Here is a 20,124-nt window from a genome sequence, read left to right as displayed (position 1 = left end):
TAATTACCTCTTTTCAGAGACTGGGCGCCTATATTTTTTTTACACCCATTGAGAAGGTGAACACACATTTGGATTATCCTTTCATAACAGTATATGGTTTCATGTATGGAGGTCTAAAAAGCTTTTAAAAAATGTTGCTATAGTCCTTTACACAGGACATTGGTGGGCACAATTCCGCTAATCTGCTAACTGCTAATTATCTAAGCTAACTTTTTTGTTAGAGGGTTAGCGTTTTAGCTAACTTCAAAATCCATCAGTGGACCAATTAGCTTCCATTAAATTTAGTTCCGCTAACTTAGTCTGCTAATGTTTTTTGCATAGTTAGTAACGATGAAAAACATTTGTAAACCCTAAAATCATCCATGTTGGTTCCTGTCTATTACATATTTGGCAGTGGTCAGGCAGCTGAGAGGTAGTTGAGCTCAACTCTACTCCAGCATAAGGGGTGTGGTGCCAGGCTGCTTTAAAAAAAAAAAAAAAAAAAAAAAGTCCTTTACATTCACAGCATACAGTGGTCCAGAAGTAAGGCAGAAGTCCTGAAAAGGAAAGCAGGTTTGACTTATGGTTTTGATTTATAAACCAAATTAATCTGGATAGTTTAACTACATTAATGTCAACTCTGTCATGTTTACGAAGTGAAAATGTAACACATATCTTTTAAAATCTTATCTTTATCTTTTATTTAAAAAAATGTACTAATGCTGAAGTTTTGAACATGAACGCACACAGATGCCAAAAGGCATTATGGGTAAAATGAGCCTCCTCTCATACTGACTGGTTGGCGTAAAAACCAACACACAAGTTACTGTAACGTGTGTGTTGGTTTTTACAAATAAATGTGTATTTTTAAAACATGTCATTTTTTTCATTTGTGAAAAAAGCCATTTGCAAAACTGGTAATTCAGTTTGTTAAGTTGTGATTCCCCTTACCAAAAAATAGTACTGATAAGTATATAAAAAGTAAACTAGAAGTATACTTGAAACATACTTGCATATACTACTTTTTGGTAAGGGTCAGTTCAACTACCGTGTGATATAAGCAGGAGCCATTCACACTGCCATGCAGTAGATGGCAGTGTTCTATGCATCTACTGGGGAAAATGTATTGTTTTCATATTGTGAAATAAAAAAATAAAGACACACATATCACACAGGTATTTACATATATGTCACAAACCCTATTTCTGCAAAAAAAAAAAAAAAAAAATGGACGGGGGGGGGGGGGGCGGCACTCCACCCAGTGAGGGGAGCCCCGAGCGGGCTCTCACTTCTGGTGTCAAGCTCCTGGCCCTGCTGGGCATGGCCTGCTCTGAGGACAGTGGCAGGTGGGGAGTTTGACTGGGGTGATACACCTGTCAAACAGTAACACAGGTTTCCTAAAGGCAAACACAGGGAGGACAGAAACCTCCCGTGGAGAGCAAAACCTCGCTTGATCTTCATTTTCAGTATGAATACAGACTGTGAAAGTGGGGCACCACGATCCTTCTGACTTTCTGGATTTTAAGCAGGAGGTGTCAGAAAAGTTATCAAACCTTCATAGTGACGTTACTCCTTCGATATCAAATCTTCCTATCATCATGAAGCAGAATTCACCAAGTGTTGGATTATTCACCCACCAATAGGAAACATATAAGAGTCTAATGCGTGTGTCAGTTGAGGGGTGGCGTGAAGTGCCATGGTGCAATGAAAGTGAGAGGTGCGCAGTTATAATTCCACAGATGGTAGGTCATACCATTGAGACCTCAGCCAGGCACATACACCAAATCTTTAAGAAATTCAAGTTTTGTAAGATGTGCATTCACGTTTGAGATATTTTTTCACTATTCACATTTTGCAATTCACAGTTTCTGGATAATTCATGATTTGCAGCTGATTCACGTTTTGGGGGTTAACAAGATATCTAACAAAATAATATTCTCCTCAAATTTTATCCATGTAGGCTTTTTGGTTGCTGAGGTATACAAAAAAAAAAACAAAAAAAAAAACAACCCAAAACAAAAACTGTTTTCTTCCTTGACTTTGATCACATAACTCCAGAATCTCATCATCTCTATATAGCTATCCAACTAATACTCCCACCAAGTTTGATGGAAATCTGTTCAGTTTTCACATGTGTGCACACACACACACTGAAACTACCCTGCTTCGGCTCTTCTCCAGCGTGTAGTGTTGGGGAAAGTGTAGTGACACGGACCCACAACAGGGGGCGCAAATGAACGGTCAATAGATGAGCCAAAAGGTAACAATTTAATGTTGTGAATGTGCACAACAATTATACAGACAATCACAGAATCTGATAGCAGTCAATACACAAAGGTGACGTGTGGGCAGGCTCGAGGATAGAAGACGTCTGCCCTGAGAAGAGCCGGAACCACACGATTTCCACCGCCACCGAACCTGGTGAATACTGGAGCCGCCAAGTCCCGAATTCCCAGGTGATCACCGTCCCCGACTGTCGGATCTGGTACTGCTGGCGAGGAGCACAAACAGTGAGATGTGGGTGTGTGCACACCCAGTAACAAAAACAGAAGGTGGAAAGTCACCTCCACCTCTGAAATAGGAACACGATAGCAGCTCCTGTTACCACTTATCTGGTTGGAGTGAGAGGCGAAGACGTCGGCACTCTCACTGACCGCCAACCCAGCTGACAGGGCACCACAGGACAACGGCTGCAAACAGATCACACGTAAGTCAACGTTCAGACACAGCAGAGAATATTACCTTCACAGGTAGATGATATCTCGGCAGCGAGGTGGAGATGACGTCCAGCTTTTATGGAGTGGATTGATGAAGTGGAGATGGGTGACAGCTGTCATGAGTTGATGAGTGACAGCTGTCAACCGTGGCTGTGTCCGTGGCGGCAGCGCCCTCTCGTGCCTGAAGCCCGCACTTCAGGCAGGGTGCCCTCTGGTGGTGGGCCAGCAGTACCTCCTCTTCTGGCGGCCCACACAACAGTGTAGGGTAATAAATGTCATTGGTAGTTTCCACCCAGTTCAATTGTCATTTTCACACTCTGCACCAGTACTGTTTAAATTGCACTTCTTCTTATGTGCACCCACGCGCATGTTGCCTTAAAATGGGCTGTGGTCAGGCTCATTGCAAGCAGCTTGCTCTTGGGTGGGAGCAGAAAGCGAGTGCACCACACACCATGAAAAACCTGGTCTGAAGTTGAGCACAGTGTGCTTGTGGTATTTCAACAGCACAATACTCAGATGCACAACCATTAAACAAAATATGTAAAGGCCCGCTTCACCTCAGGGAGCTTTGGTGGCTGCTGTACACTGGCATTGTTGCAGATCTGCCGACCCTGTAGGTAACCTCTCACTTGAGTCTACATTCTGGCTGTTAAATTGGTTGACAGGTGGCACTGATTAGTTTATTTCATGCTATGTCGAAAACACACTGACGACTCTTCAAGAGCATAAATCCAACCCCTTGCACCCGATCTTGTATTCAGATTACGAGCTAAAATGTGATGGACATGCCCTAGATGGATGTACACCATGCACCATAGACTGTGCTCTACAGACTGTGCACAATAGATCGTCAAAACAGCACCCTGAATATTTGTAGTTTTGATTCCACGATATGAAACCACATTTTATTGTTTTGCAATAACTGTGGCTATTTATTATTCTGATTATACACAACTGGCTCATTTGCATTCATTTCTGTACATAAAATATTGAAGTGCCCACAGTTCTTACCAGACTGTGCACCCGGTGTTCTTGATGCTCATGCAGCTGAACAGATGGGCTCAAGTATTCTATTTCTTTGTCACATACTTATTTTGAGTATCTTTTAATGCTATCTTTATGCAATCCATTGTAAAGCACATTTTGTGCATCATTTTCAAAACCAAACCACCTCACTTTTATTTGTAATGTTTATTTTAGTCACTGCCATGAAATGCAGCACCATGCCTAAGTTAAATGCAGAATACGTAAGTGAAGGGATTAGTATAATCAGTGTCAATCTTATACAGAAGAATGATTTATATTGCCTAAGGTAGTCTTATTCCTTTGAGGAAAAAAAAGAACAACCAGTCACAATTAATTAGTTGCAAATGTTACATTATTGCAGCGACATAAAAAATAAATAATTTAGAATGTGTTCACTGTGACGTGTGAATTTTACAGGTAATTGTGCTCGTGCACGTGTAAACTGCTCTGTTCAGTGAAATGCAACATTCACACCTCGCCTGGGAAATCCGTTCTGTTATTGCTTTGGATAAATAAATAAATTCAATTACACCCTACACACTGAATAACTTGGCTCTCACAGAGCCAGGCTTTGCCCATTTCAGAGTGATTAATGGTGCATCGGGGAATGGTAACTAAAACATGGGGAGGACTTTTTGACATTAAGGGAGATATCATCACACAGTTCATGCAGCGCCAGTCATCTCACAGAGATGAAACCGTTCCCACATCCAGGTGCTGTGCAGAACAAGAAGTTTCTCATTTCAGACGGGTTTATTGAGGCGCCAGATTGCACCTGCTGGGAGCTCGCACTCCACTGGCTTCTCACACCTGAACTTTCTGTCTCAATCAGAGAAAAGTGATTGCCTGGAAGGCTATTGCTACCTACCCCCGTCATTCTGTAATTACACTTGCTTCCATTTAGAGATACGTGCTGAGCAGCATCCACTGAGAGACGACAGGGTGGGCATCAGCGGCGGCTCAGGTAGGAGGTGCGACATGATGTGGCAGATGCCTGTTACTCCTCAATCAGGGTTTCTGACATGGAAATAAGTGGATGTTGAATTCATTTATTTTTATACAATTTCTATGACAGTTTCTACATGCCAAATATTTAGTTTTTACAGCGAATTGCATTAGGGATGACCAAAGCAGATCATTCATCTCCACCCTGTCCTCTGCATCTTGTATTAGTACACATGCCCTCCATCAGCACAGCCATAAACCTCCTCTTTGGCCATCGTCCATCCTCGGTATCCTTCTCCTGATATATCTCACATCCTTCCTATGTACATTACCAGTCTTGCTTCTTTCACTTTGTCTTCAAATAATGGTTGGGGACAAGACCACCTATATCAAGACTGAGATAAGATTGAGACCTTAAAAGGGTTGAGTGTGAGTCAAGACCAAGACATTGGGATTTTGGAGTGGTCAAGACCAAGTCCAGAGTGAGTCTTTTGAGGAGGCCAGACAGAGTAGAGACTGAAGTCTAAAAAAAAAAAAAAACATGGTCTGTCTTCAAGACCATGAAGTTAAATGAATTTGAACAGGGTAACGCGAGCATCATAGTCCATTCGATGTTTCACAGTTGTGAATCTCGCGCAGTCTGGCGGTCCGTAACTTACACGAGAGGTCGGTTTCAGCAGAGTTCCGATGTCAGGAGCTCAGCACTCACAGTGTAACACATCTCATGAAGTATGGACAATTAGACAACATTGGAGCACATAAGAAGTTATACCTCCTCTAGATAACCCTCTCAACTTGGGAGAGCATATAATCATCGTATTCACCCGTGAATTCACTAAATTAACGCCATCCACACCCTCGCTTTGCCATTGTTTACATGCGCGGTGAGACAGTGGAAGTCTGCTGGCACCACGGTGCATTCTGGGAAGCACAGGCAGCTGCCAGGGCCATTATGGGAAATGCTGAAACACCAAATTGAGACTTCTATATGATCCAGCGACCTGTCCATCACCACACCAAACAAGAAAAGGCTCAGACCCAATTTTTGAGGTAACCCTGCATCCATCTTTAGTTAGTGAGTCATTCTTTGCCGCTGTTGCACTGTCCTCATAAATATCCTGCACCACCCTCACATAGTCCTCTGCCACTTCCGAGTACCACAGCTCTTCAGTTGGTATTCTATCTTAAGTTTTCTCTAAATCCACAAACACACAGTGAAAGTTCTTCTGGCCTTGATGATACTCCATCAGCACTGTCAGTGCAAACTTGACATTGCATCATTCAGCACTTTTCTCAGGCTAGCTTCTCTAAGTTTTTGCCTAAGCACTATGCTTTGGCTGATCAAGTTTATGCCTTTGTAGTTACTACAACTCAACCTCATTCCAAAAAATATCAAACAGTTTCAAGTCAGTTTCTAGTACTGAATGGCAACCACCCACGCAGACTGCCAATCCGTCCCAACCTCTTGAAGGTAACCATCTATCTGCTGGAGCCAGGTGAAACATAGGCTTTCCGTTAGCCTGTTTGTACTCTGTAGGGGAGATGATGGTCTGGTGGTTAAAGTGTTGGGCTTGAGACCAAAGCATCCTCAGTTCAAATCCCAGGCTGACCGGAAAATCACTAAGGGCCCTTGGGCAAGGTCCTTAATGCCCTAATTGCTCCTAGTTCCCCATCAGAGGGTGGCGCACTATGCAGGTGATGGAAAAATGCCATTTGGGACCCCCCTTCTGGACAACAATAAATCACAGGAGAGTACCAAGAGTCTTGTCTTTGGAGGCTTGTGTGCTGGTCATCCCCACGTCCAAACCTGAGGTGGCTCATGTGAGTGGGCACCTGGAAAATCCTTCCCTTGAGCAAAGATAACCACCTTCCTTCAATCAGTTTAAGTGGATGAAATTCTTTCAGAACGTATTAAATGTCTGTGATAATGTTCACCTCCAAACAAGACCCTGAAGCAATCCATTAACAGCTGTGTTGCTTCACATGATTGGGTCAGTATCACAAAGCTTTTGTTGAACCACTTTTTTTTTTCTGCACATTCGACCAAAGCCTTCTGTAGTTTGTGTGTAGCTGCAGTTTTTGAAGAGTTGGACAGACTTCAGCTGTGTCACCATCTGTTTATGAGCATGAACAACTCCCGTACATTTTGTTTTCTCTCAAGCCTTAATGACTGATGCGTGTGCATGAATGACAAACTCCATAAAACAGTCTGCTTGTTTTTTTGTTTTGTTTTGTTTTTTTAAAATGGTGCTACATAACTTTCTACATTTATTATCTCAGACAGGATTCTGTGAAGTTAAATGACTGAATGAACAACGATGAGCAACACAAGAAAAAAAACCAAAACAAAGAAGAATCATTCATTATTAATCAAGAGATAAATGTGTTGCAGCATAAGATTCATATTCTGTTACACAAACTTGTATTTTTGGTGTATAAGGTAATTGATTTGAGAGGATGAACCCAAGTTCTGTGTTTTTTTTTTTTCCACAGAAGTTTAGCATGCTGTGAATCGCTGCTTGTGAATCTCATGCTGCTTCCACACGGAATAAATTGTTTGAATCCAATTAGAATCCATTCAGTAGCATCTTTAACCTCAACCAGACTTAAATTCTTTAGAAAACATACTTTAACTCCACTTTTTCTGAATAATATTCTCTTTCCAGATTTTTTTTTCATAATTTTTTTTGAAAATCAACTCATTCATTTTTAAGTAATACTGCTTCATTTTTTTGTGACTTATTCTCACGTTACAGTCAGGATTATAAGTATTTGGTCGGTGAAACATTTTTTTGCAATTTTGCATCTGTACACCACCACACTGAAGTTGAAGAAACACAGTCAGTATATTCGCCGTATTGAGATATCCCATAATCCCTTGTGCACAAGAGAGTCGCTGCAGTCAAAACAACATAGAGAATCCACATGATGACAATTGTAAATTAATATTATACTACAAAAATGTAATTTTTTATGCTTTTCATCACATTAATAAGAGACTGCTGCATGATACCCTGAAAACTTGCTAAAACAATAACGAATAATCCCTGTCTGCTATGTTTAAATCTGCGTAGAATTTAATAAATGCAAACAGAATTTCAGACACACACACACACACATACATATATATATATATATATATATATATATATATATATATATATATATATTACTTTGGAACAAAGTGTTTGTAAAGAACAATAATCAAGATGTTAAAGAGCAAACTTCACTTTCCCCCAGAACGACATGATCAGGAAGCGAGCGTAGCTCACAGCAACTCCCATTGAAAATAACGGAGAGACAGTCTGTGATTCTCGCATGTTTACATAAAACAAACGCAATAACAACGTCTATAAACGCAGAGAATATATTCATGAGACTTTTAGGCACAATATAAAAATAGTTTTATGTTGCGATGTTAATGGTGTTGTCCGTGTGCAGCGGTTAAATTGCAGCGTGATCACAGCATCTCAATGCAGTTCTCAATGTTACTGAGATCTCGCAGCGCGGTGACCTCTCCGAGGTTTTGCAGGATTTGAAACCTTAACAGGGCAAATGCTTGTCATATAGTTTCGGGCTTTAATTAAACAAATAAGAATTATGGCTATCGGTATGTGTATGACCCTTCAGTATGGAGTATGACCAGTCAGTCTACATTGGCTTGCAAAAGTATTCAGCCCCTTGGTATTTCACACATTTTAATTTGTTTATGGCATTTCAAATGCAAAACGTAAATCAGGCTTCTCAATATAAAACTTTCTAAAATTGTCTTCCTTAGATTCAGACTGAAAGTAAATCTCTACAACGTGATATAAATTAATTAAAAACATAAAAGCCAAGATAATGGTTGCATTATCTTTGGTATAATACGTGTAAATAAACAGTTTAATTGCTAGTTTTCTTCAGACAAGTCAGGGGATGGATACATAAACATTTCCAAGTGACTGAATAGGTCTTGAACTTTATTTCAATCAGTTATGAAGAAATACAAACAGTGTGGCACTCTATGGGAAATCTGTGTGGAGTAGACAGTTCTCAAAAACTGAGTGACTGTGCAAGAAGGAAAAGAGTGAGGAAAGCCACCAAGACACTCAGAAAACCCAGAAGTTGTTACAGGCTTCTGTGGCTGTGACTGGAGAAATTGTGCATAGTGCCTGTTTTGCATTTTGTATCACCCGTCATACAGTTTCATGATGAAGTGGTACACAGGAGGGTTTTCTTTCACCAAGACATTAAGTCTAGGCTCACATCTCAGATGTACTTTCTGGCAAATTGTACCTGAACTTTCAGGTTTTCTTTTTAATAAAACCCTTTGATAACCAAACATTCAACACAGTCAAAGCTATTCTATTTACTAAAACTTCCAGAGCCAAATAACACTAGGTGTTACAGTGCAACTTTTAGTGGTTTGTGGTTCAATGTCTTCCGCCTGACAAAACGCTGACAAACTACACCACATGACGGCAATAACAGGCTCCAGCTGCTGTCTGCTCGTGAAATTAACCTTGATGTTGCAATTATTCAAAATTGTTCACACACCAAAAAAGTGGAACACGAAACAAATTAACTGAAACCTGAAACTCGTGTTCCGAATTCCAAAACCAAGTATGCAAAAGTGCAAGCACAATTTCTGTTCCACACTCAATTTCTTATTAGGCAGCCGATCTGCTCTGTGTCAGCCTGATCCCGTCAGATCTCATAAGCTAAGCAGTGCGGGACCTGGTTAGTACTTGGATGGGGAGACCTCTTTGGAATGCCAGCAGCTGTATGTGTTTCTCCAGGTAAAACTGGAGTTGCGTCAGGAATGGCATCCGGTGTAAAACTTGTGCCAACTTCCAATGCGGATCTGGCTGTGCCCGCTGTGGCGACCCCGAACACAAACAACGAGAGCAGCCGAATGGACAACAACATAGTTTCTTATTACACTTTTATTACAGTTCTCCAAATTAAACAACGTTAAAATTATCCATGTTCCTTTGGAAAACAACACGAATCACAGTGCCGAGATTCATTTACTAAACTGAAACACCCACCCGTCACGTGTGTAAACATGAGTTAGTTAATTGTAGAAATATCAGCTTTAGCCCTATAAAACTAGAACGGCACTCACACATTCCTCCACCAATAGCGATGTGTACCAAAACCTGGTATTAAACAGGCCCCAAGAATAAATTATCAAAGGCAGAAGTGGCGTTAATGGTACTGCTTTCGGTCTGAGTGGGTCGTTGTTGTCACTGAAGCCTCACTATGGCTGTGTCTTCGTGTGGCTGAATATACCGATTCTGAAATTCGACAATGCCTGTTGTTAATGGTGCAGAAATAGATGGTGGCATTTTCAGGGATGACAGCATGCTTCCTGTGATAACGTTTCTCTCTGGCAGTTTGACGGTGCTTGTGCTCGAAGGTGCTGACTGCAAACTTCAAAGTGGACAGCCACAGAGGCCAGTTCATGGCTATGGTCTCCAGGGTCCTGACTTCGATGTTGCAGGTCTTGAGGTTGGTCTTGAGGATGTCCTTGTAGTGCTTCTGCAGCATATCATCCACGCAGCAGAGAAGGTGATCGACTGCAATCTGCCATCCCTACAGGACCTCAACACCTCCAGGGCCCTGAGGCGAGAAAGGAAGATAGCGGTCGATCCCTCTCACCCAAGACACAAACCTTTTGTCACCCTCCCCTCTATCAGACGGCTGAGGTCCATCAGGGCAAAAAAAAAAAAAAAAAAGACAAAAATGTCTTCTTTCCATCCGTAGTTAGACTTATAGGGGAATGGGGCTGTGTAAAGACATACATAAGTACAGTACCTTTCAGTGCAGGGATGATCAATCTGTACTTTGTGGGAGTGGGTGGGGAGGCAGGGCAAATGGGGGTTTCTGGCATTATTTATAATTTATTTATATTTATTTGACAGTGAATATGGTTTTGCCCATTCTGTCTACTTGATTCCTTCACTTCTTACAGAAGTATTTTTTTTCCAATTTCTTTTTATTGTTGTTTAAGCACCAATGACACGAGATCAAATTCCTTGTATGTGGGAAATTACTTGGCAAGTTTGATTCTGATTCTGCTGACCACCTTGATGACGACTGTGATCCTGCAGCGGCCCATAGGAGATCTTGATAGCTACGATACTGATTGTTGTGTGGGCCGCCAGAAGAGGAGGTACTGCTGGCCCACCACCAGAGGGCGCCCTGCCTGGAGTGCGGGCTCCAGGCACCAGAGGGCGCAGCCGCCTCACAGGAGCAGCTAGGGTGACAGCTGTCACGCATCACCTGCAACAGCTGTTACCAATCAGCAGGGGTACATCAGCAGGACGACGTCTCCACCTCTTTGCCGAGATATCGTTCTACCTGGAAGGTAATATTCTCAGCTGACTGCTTGACAGTAACCTTTTGTGATTTTTGTGAGTGATAACAGACCTTTTTTCCAACGAGAGGTGGAGGTAGCTTTCCTGCCGTGCGGATTACTGGGTGCAAACGCGCCCACCTTTAATTGTGTTTTTGTTCCTCGCCAGCAGTACCAGGTCCGACACGCGGAGGCAGTGGCCACCTGGGAGTTCGGGACGTGGCGGCTCCAGTATTCCCAGGGTCTGGTGGCGGAGGAAATCGTGTGGTTCCGGTTCTGCTTTGGACAGGTGTCTCCTATCTTCGAGCCTGCCCACACGACACCTTTGTGAATTGATTCTGATCTATTGTTGTAATCTGTTGTATTTGTTGTGCACATTCACAACAGTAAAGTGTTGTTATTTGACCTACTCCATTGTCCGTTCCTTTGCGCCCCCTGTTGTGGGTCCGTGTACCGACACTTTCCCAACACTGATAGTAGAACATCTAACATTGGCTAGCATGTGCTCTTTTGATGGAAACCACATATTTGAAAGGAGATAAAACCTTTTTAAAGCAGTGTGTGCTTTTGCTGTAGGTTTGTGGAATTTAGGGTTTTGGGAAAAATCAGCACACAGATTAAAAAAATAAACAAAACAAGTACAAAGAACTGTGCAAAAGTGTAGCTGGAATTTTAATCTTAATTAGCTGAGGCGGACACAGTAAAGCACAGTTTGAATTAGTCATCTTGAAAGTGACTGTAGGATAAACACCACCCTGAAGAGAGACACGACCACAAACTAAAACATTCAGCTGAAACGCTCCGATGAATAACGAGCAAGCTGTACGTGACACGCCCCAGCTGAATGCCTTGACAGTGGCTAATTTATCTGTCATGTCCACAGCATATGCCTCAATTACAAAGTCATTTTCTACAAACCTCATTGTTGGTATTTGTGGCCTATTTTTCTTGCTCTCCGTTGTGATTCAGCTGCAAGAATGCCATACATTAGGCGCATTATCAGTGCCTCCGGGGCCAGTTTGATCACAAAACATTCCAAAATTTGGGCCAAGGGTTATATTGCATCATGATGATGGTCCATTTTTGCCAAATGGAAGCCAGTGTGAAGTGACTTTTCTTTTTATATAGGAGCTGCAGAAAATGGCCATCAGAGCTGCAGGACAGAACAAAGAGGCTTTGTTATTGTCTGTAGCTATCATTCCGTTGCCATAGGAGTAATGAGAAATCAAATAGGTACAGTAACAGACAAAACTCTGGAGGAAATGTTTAAGCCTACAGAACTTTTCCAAATCTCTTTTATTCTATTTTTTTTCCATGCTGCTGCTTGTAAAACAAAAAAAAAAAAAAAAAAAAAATCTCACATTTGCTTCTTTGGGTGGCCATTTCACATTTCTGCAGGACATGAAGGACAAGTCAGACTGCATGTGCTAGAATGAGCTTTTCGATTAAGAATGAAAATCCGCTGGAGGGGCTTTTTAAGTCATTCCTCTTGTGCCACATCAGTACCCTTGCCTGCATAAACAGAGCATTAAATGACTGCTGCAGCCTCCTGCAGCCCAGCAAGAAGCCAAGAACAAGCACTTCTCTTTACATAAAATAAGACAGCTGTGTATCGTGCACATTAGCTTTTGGGAAGTCCTGCTTGAATGGGAATCAGAAGCTGAGTAAAATGCCTGAAATACAAAGAAGGCAATTGTTGTCAGCACATTAGGAGAGGGGGTGGTCCTCCGTCACTGGCCTCACGGTTAACGCGCAGACTTTTGTCACACCTCAGCCTTGTTATCTATTACCCTTCCGCCATCTCCACATCACCAAAACTGTGTCTGCGCATCCTGTTCTGCTGCTGCTGTACATTTGGCCTATGCCGAGTTCATTACTCTCTTCCTCGCTTCATTACAGCCTAAAGATGGGCTGTCATCACCACTGACGGCTGCACATTAGTGTTTGCCCTGTCTCGCCCTGCAACCGTGACAGAACACCCATGCAGTGCAGAAGGGGTGGCCGGGAGCATAGCGGGAGGGGTGGAGTGATGTGGTGTGTCTTTTTGTGTCTCTCATTTGTGAGATAAAATAATTTTGCCACCTATCCAGGCTATTTTTGCATTCTAACTGCAGAATTTTCAAGAAAATGTTGGTTAAATATAACGCACAGTACTAAGCCATTTGTGGAATTTCACGTGCACATGCACATATAAACACGGGATAATAGAAGTGTACATCTTTCCTTTGGAAAACAATCCGATGTGTATCAAGATACATGGCCTATGACACGGTTCAGGGACAAATACTTTTTTGTGGAGGAATTTAATTTCGTGTGACATGATGCAACGCGATGCAATTCTTGGTTTAATGTAGTCATTAATTTTCCATGATAAATTAGAGTAAGCCAGAAGTGACATTGATTACCCTCAAATGCACATACACTTTTGAGACTAAGGACCTTTTTCAGGGTTTTAATACTGTGCTGCGGTACACTTGCACTGCCTCTCCTCACAATGACGAAACACAGAAAAACAAATTTGCTCATTTTATACACATATTACATATTTTTTTGTTTTTTAATGTTTGAACATATGAGTTTTCTTCTTTTAAGCCTGTTTTGCAGCATGGACCATGCACTGTTATGTTACAGTGGGTTTCAGCCACAAGCAACACAGACATACAACAGTGCCCAAGTAAAACCAGACATTTAGCAAGTCCAACATTCTTGTGAGAGCCTCTTAGATTAGATTAGATTAGATAGAACTTTACTGATCCCTTGGGAAGACTCCCTCAGGGAAACTGAAGTTCCAGCAGCATTGTATAGCAGCACACAGGGTAAGAAGCACACAGATTATCAAAAGTGAATGTAAAAAAGAAAAAACAGTTTGCAATATACAAGCTCTGTTAGAAAAGTATCGGACCTTTTTATTTTTTGCAAAAACCATATGGATTTGAATCACATGTGATTGCATCAGCCAAGCTTGAACCTTCGAGCGCATGCGTGAATTTTTTCACGCCTGTCGGTTGCGTCATTCGCCTGTGAGCAGGCTTTGTGGGAGGAGTGGTCCAGCCCCCTCGGTAGATTTTTATTGTCAGGAAAATGGCTGATCGACTGCCGCTTTGCTGCATCAAAATTTTTTCAGAAACTGTGAGAGACAGCCAGGTGGAAACCATTCGGAAAATTCAGATGGCTTTCGGTGAAGATCTTATGGGCATCACACAGATTAAAGAGCATTACCACCGGATTAAAGATGGCCCAAAGCGGCTGAGGGCGCGCCGCGCTCCGAGCGGCCATCGACAGGCTGAAATGACCAGATCATTTCCAAAGTGAAGGCTGTGTTGATCCAGGACGTCGTCTGACTACCAGAGAAATGGCAAGAGAGGTGGACATAGCACTTTTTCGGCACATTACACTGTTACAGGAGATTTTGTAATGAAAGACGTGCGGCGGAATTCGCGCGTCAGGACTGAGCTGCTAATGGCGCAGAACAAAAAGCACCTGCGTGTTGGAAGTCTCACAGGACATGCCCAACTCTTCCACCATTCGGAACCTTCAGACGGCTTTGGGTGGCTTTTCAGTCGAGTGAGTATCCGAGAAATTGTCGAAGAGCTGGGCATGTCACAACATGTCCTGTGAGACCAACATGGAGGTGCTTTCATTCCGCGCCATTAGGGGCTCCGTGGCAAATTCCTCCGCTCTTGTTTTTATGACAAAATCTCCTTTAACAGTGGAATGTGCCAGAAAAGTGCTATGTCCACCTTTTCTGCCATTTCTCTGGTAGTCAGACGATGTCCCGGATCAACAGCATTCAGTTTGGAAATGATCTGGTCGTTTCAGCCTGTCGATCGCCGCTCGGAGCGCGGAGCACCCTCTGCCAATGTGCGCCGTCTTTAAACCGGGTGTACCACTCCTTAATCTGTGTGATGCCCATAAAATCGTCCCTGAAAGCCATCTGAATTTTCCGAATGGTGTCCACCTGGCTGTCTCTCAGTTTCTGGAAAAATTTGATGCAGCGCTGCTCCAGCCGTTCAGACATTTTCCTCACAATGAAAATCTGACGAGGGGGGAGGACCAGTGCTCACTCAAAGCCTGCTCACATGCAAATGACGCAACCGACAGGCGTGAAAAAACTCACGCATGCGCACGAAGGTTCAAGTTTGGCTGATGCAATCACATGTGATTCAAATCCATAAGGTTATTGCAAAAAATAAAAAGGTCCGATACTTTTCTTACAGAGCTCATAAATACACAATATACACTCAACAAAAATATAAACGCAACACTTTTGGTTTTGCTCCCATTTTGTATGAGATGAACTCAAAGATTTAAAACTTTTTCCCCACATACACAATATCACCATTTCCCTCAAATATTGTTCACAAACCAGTCTAAATCTATGATAGTGAGCACTTCTTTGCTGAGATAATCCATCCCACCTCACAGGTGTGCCATATCAAGATGCTGATTAGACACCATGATTAGTGCACAGGTGTGCCTTAGACTATCTACAATAAAAGGCCACTCTGAAAGGTGCAGTTTTATCACACAGCACAATACCAAAGATGTCGCAAGATTTGAGGGAGCGTGCAATTGGCATGCTGACAGCAGGAATGTCAACCAGAGCTGTTGCTTGTGTATTGAATGTTCATTTCTCTACCATAAGCCGTCTCCAAAGTCGTTTCAGGGAATTTGGCAGTACATCCATCCAGCCTCACAACCGCAGACCACGTGTAACCACACCAGCCCAGGACATCCACATCCAGCATGTTCACCTCCAAGATCGTCTGAGACCAGCCACTCAGACAGCTGCTGAAACAATCGGTTTGCATAACCAAAGAATTTCTGCACAAACTGTCAGAAACTGTCTCAGGGAAGCTCATCTGCATGCTCTTCGTCCTCATCGGGGTCTCGACCTGACTCCAGTTCGTCGTCGTAACCGACTTGAGTGGGCAAATGCTCACATTCGCTGGCGTTTGGCACGTTGGAGAGGTGTTCATACATCCAAGATCACCTCCTCATGTTGCAGCAGGATAATGCACGGCCCCATGTTGCAAGGATCTGTACACAATTCTTGGAAGCTGAAAATGTCCCAGTTCTTGCATGGCCGGCATACTCACCGGACATGTCACCCATTGAGCATGTTTGGGATGCTCTGGACCGGCGTATACGACAGCATGTACCAGTTCCTGCCAATATCCAGCAACTTCGCACAGCCATTGAAGAGGAGTGGACCAACATTCCACAGGCCACAACTGACAACCTGATCAACTCTATACGAAGGAGATGTGTTGCACTGCATGAGGCAAATGGTGGTCACACCAGATACTGATTGGTATCCCCCCCCCCCAGTAAAACAAAACTGCACCTTTCAGAGTGGCCTTTTATTGTGGGCAGTCTAAGGCACACCTGTGCACTAATCATGGTGTCTAATCAGCATCTTGGTATGGCACACCTGTGAGGTGGGATGGATTATCTCAGCAAAGGAGAAGTGCTCACTATCACAGATTTAGACTGGTTTGTGAACAATATTTGAGGGAAATGGTGATATTGTGTATGTGGAAAAAGTTTTAGATCTTTGAGTTCATCTCATACAAAATGGGAGCAAAACCAAAAGTGTTGCGTTTATATTTTTGTTGAGTGTAAACACCAGATGTACTAATCAATACTGGTTTACTGGCTACTAATGGGGCAGCACGGTGGCTTAGTGATTAGCACTGTTGCCTCACAGCAAGGAAGTCATGGGTTCCATTCCTGCCTGTGACCTTTCTGTGTGGAGTTTCCATGTTCTCCCTGTGTTTGTGTGGGTTTCCTACAGGTGCTCTGGTTCCCTTTCCTCCCTCATTCAAAGACACGCGGGTTAGGTGGATTGAAATCTTTGAATTGTCCGTAGGTGTGCTAGTGGGTGTGAATGTGTTTGTTTTCTTTTTGCGGCCCTGACAGACTGGCGTCCTGTCCTGGGTGTACCCCGCCTCACACTCTGTGACTTCTGGAATAGGCTCCAGCCCCCCACAACCCTTAATTGGACAAAGCGGTTGAAGATGAGTGTGTGTGTGGCTAATATTGTTCCTCTGATTCTCATTCCCGTCCTCTGTCTTCCTGTTACTCCTCCTCCCCCTGAGTGAGGAGTTGTACAGTCTGATGGCCTGAGGGACAAAGGAGTTTTTCAGTCTGTTGGTCCTGCACTTGGGAAGGAGCAGTCTGTGGCTGATGAGGCTCCTCTGGTCGCTGATGACGGTGTGCAGAGGGTGACTGGCATCATAATGTCCAGCAGTTTGTTCAGTGTTCTCTTTTCTGCCACCATCACCAGAGAGTCCAGCTTCATGCCAGCCACAGAGCCAGCCCGCCTGATCAGTTTGTCTAGTCTGGATGTGTCCTTCTTGGATGTGCTGCTCCTCCCAGCACACCACGTTGTAAAAGAGGACACTGGCTACTAAGGACTGGTAGAACATCCACAGGAGCTTCCTGCAGATGTTAAATGACTGCAACCTCCTCATAAAGTACAGCCTGCTCTGTCCCTTCCTGTACAGGTGGTTGTCCAGTTTAGTTTGCTGTCCAGCCACAGCCCGAGGTACTTGTAGGAATCCACAGCCTCCACCTCAGCTCCCTCAATCAGAACTAGTCGCGGACTTGGTCTGGACTTCCCAAAGTCAATGACCAAGCGCCTTTGTCTTTGAGTTGTTGAACTGTAGATAGTTTGTGTGGCACCAGGCAGCAGAGTCCTTCACTATTCTCCTGTACTCCTCTCTGTCATCCCTGATGCATCCAACAATGGCTGTGTCATCTGCTAACTTCTGAATGTGACACAGCTTAGAGTTGTAGCAGAAGTCAGAGGTGCGCCGGTGCTGCTGATCACAATGTCAAACATGGTGTCCCTCTTGTTGACCTTTGAACTCTTATGAGACCTTGAAGATGTGGTAGTAGCAGCAGCCTAACGCCTTAACCAATTCATAACTTTAAAACTGAATCACCGTACAGTGTATCCAGAAAGTATTCACAGTGCTGCACTTTTTCCACATTTTTTAATATTACGGCCTTATTCCAAATTGGATGAAATTATTTTTTTTCCTCAAAGATTCTACACACAATACCCCATAATGACTATGAAATTTTTGCAAATGTATTAACACACACACACACACACAAAGAAATCACATGTACATAAGTATCACAGTCTTTGCCATGAAGCTCAAAATTGAGCTCAGGTGCATCCTGTTTCCACTGATCATCCTTGAGATGTTTCTACAGTTTAATTGGAGTCTACCTGGAGTTAATTCAGTTGATTAGACGGGATTTGGAAAGACACACACCGGTCTACATATAAGGTCCCACGGTTGACAGTGCAAGTCTGACTTCATGCTTGGTTTATACTCTAAGGAATTGTTTGTAGACCTCTGAGACAGGATCGTCTAGAGGCACAAATTTGGGGAAGGTACAGAAACATTTATACTGCTTTGAACGTCCAAATGAGCACAGTGGTGTCCATCATCCATAAATGGAAGAAGTTCGGATCCACCAAGACTCTTCCTAGAGCTGACCATGCGTCTAAACTAAGCGATCGGGGAAGTAGGGCCTTCATTAGGGAGGTGGCCAAGAAGCTAATGGTCACTCTGTCAGAGCTCCAGCGTTCCTCTGTGGAGAGAGGAGAACCTTCCAGAAGGACAACCATGTCAGTTGCAATACAACAATCATGCCTGTCTGGTAGACTGGCCAGACGGAAGCCACTCCTTTGTAAAAGGCAAAGGGAGCCCACCTGGAACTTGCCAAAAGACACCTGAAGGACTCTCAGACCATGAGAAACAAAATTCTCTGGTTTGATCACATTTGGAGGAAACCAGGCACCATTCCTACAGTGAAGCATGGTGGAGGCAGCATCATGCTGTGGGGATGATTTTCAGTGGCAGGAACTAGAAGACTAGTCAGGATTGAGGGAAAGATGAATGCAGCAATGTACAGAGACATCCTGGATGAAAACCTGCTCCAGAGCGCACTTGACCTCAGACTGGGGCGACAGTTCATCTTTCAGCAGGACAATGACCCTAAGCACACAGCCAAGATATCAAAGGAGTGGCTTCAGGACAACTCTGAATGTCCTTGAGTGGCCCAGCCAGAGCCCAGACCTGAATCTGATTGAACATCTCTGGAGAGATCTGAAAATACCTGTGCGCTGACAATCCCCATCCAATTTGATGGAGCTTGAGAGGTGCTGCAAAGAGGAATGTACAAAACTGCCCAAAGATAGATGCACCAAGCTTATGGCATCATAATCAAGAAGACTTGAGGCTGTAATTGCTGCCAAATTTGCATAAACTTCACAAACTTTTCATGTTGTCATTATGGGGTGTTGTAAATAGTATATTCAGGGGAAAATGAATTTACTCCATTTTGGAATAAGGCTGTAACATAAAATGTGGAAAAGTGAAGCGCTGTGAACTAGTGATGGGTCAATGAGGCGTCATGAAGCGGTTCAACACATTGCCAAACTGTATTGATACTGTGTCACTGAATACTGACATCTGCTGGACCTTAAAAATCCTACAGGCACCCAAGTTGACACTCTCAACTGACACTGATTTCATTGCCTACGTAGTATATACAATAATATAATCTAAGTTATTGTATTTCACTTTGTATCATTTTATATCTTCATTTAAATTTAAAATCTTAAATAATAATAAAGCTGTGGCACTTTTTGTCTGCCTGCCCCCTTTCGATGTTGAGATGTTGCCAAAGGTCATCTAAAAACAACAATGTGGCATTTCAGTACATGATTTCCAAACAACAACAAACAAATAATGCTGAATATGAGAGCTGAAGGACCTGAACACATTCCATGAACCCTTCACTCTCCACAGTGCTGAGGGGCTGGCAGTCCTTCATGATGAAACTCGGCAGATTCTCATCCAGCATCTGCCTCCTGGAAGCTTGATGGTTAAAAATGAGGTAAAGAAAAAATTAATAGGAATTAATTTTCAATAAAGCAACTGTGTAAGTTGTAGAATGTCTGTATTCCTTGAGTTTATCCTGGGTGTATCTGGGGCTTCATTCTCATGCCTGGCCCTATAACGTCTCAGCATTGAGGAGGTGCTCTTGCTTAGATAGGAAAGTTCTACTGAACAAATGCAACATTTAACC

The 20,124-nt window shown here is 43.1% G+C and overlaps 1 long non-coding RNA gene across 1 annotated transcript; it reads right to left on the bottom strand.

Moving 5' to 3' along the window:
- Positions 1 to 462: 462 nt before the first annotated feature.
- LOC117511706 lies at positions 463 to 19,562 on the bottom strand. Its single transcript, XR_004561048.1, has 3 exons — positions 19,424 to 19,562; positions 8,132 to 8,136; positions 463 to 491 (listed from the first exon to the last, which is right to left on the bottom strand). It is a non-coding gene; the product is annotated as an uncharacterized LOC117511706 (long non-coding RNA).
- Between the last annotated feature and the right edge of the window lie 562 nt (positions 19,563 to 20,124).

Source organism: Thalassophryne amazonica, chromosome 6, assembly GCF_902500255.1.
Source record: "Thalassophryne amazonica chromosome 6, fThaAma1.1, whole genome shotgun sequence".
Lineage (NCBI taxonomy): Eukaryota > Metazoa > Chordata > Actinopteri > Batrachoidiformes > Batrachoididae > Thalassophryne > Thalassophryne amazonica.
The sequence above is the reverse complement of the archived record's forward strand: the minus strand, read 5'-3'. Positions and strand labels throughout refer to the sequence as shown.